Source organism: Eimeria mitis, genomic scaffold, assembly GCF_000499745.2.
Source record: "Eimeria mitis Houghton genomic scaffold, Emh_scaff1119, whole genome shotgun sequence".
In the NCBI taxonomy this organism is placed as follows: Eukaryota; Apicomplexa; class Conoidasida; order Eucoccidiorida; family Eimeriidae; genus Eimeria; species Eimeria mitis.
The window spans coordinates 12,866-13,405 of NW_013567702.1; positions in this window are offsets into that span (position 1 = coordinate 12,866).

The window sequence follows — 540 nt, forward strand, 5'->3', positions numbered from 1 at the left end:
TAAATATAAAGAAAATAATAAACTAAATATAAAGAAAATAAAAAACTAAAGACGAAGAAATAAAAAACTAAATATAAAGAAAATAATGAACTACAGACAAAGAAAATAAAAAGCCAAAGACAAAGAAAATAAGAAACAAAAGACAAGGAAAAAAAAGTAAAGACAAAAAAAGAATAAACTAAAGACAAAGAAAATACAAAACTAAAGAAAAAAAAAATAATACAAAAAATATACAGAAAATAATAAACTAAAGACAAAGGAAATAAAAAACAAAATATAAAGAACATATTATATAAATATATTTTATATTTAGCTCTTAATCGAAAGGCTAAGACAAGGCCTCCTCAATCTATCACCGCTAGCTAGCTACGATAGCTAGCTAGCCAGCTAGCTAGCTAGCTAGCTAGCTAGCTGGCGACCACAACTAGCTAGCCAGCGAGCATATCTAGCTAGCTAGCTAGCATAGCTAGCTAGCTAGCTAGCTAGCCACCATAGCTAGCTATCTAACTATCTAGCTGGTTCGGTGGTTATCTACCTACA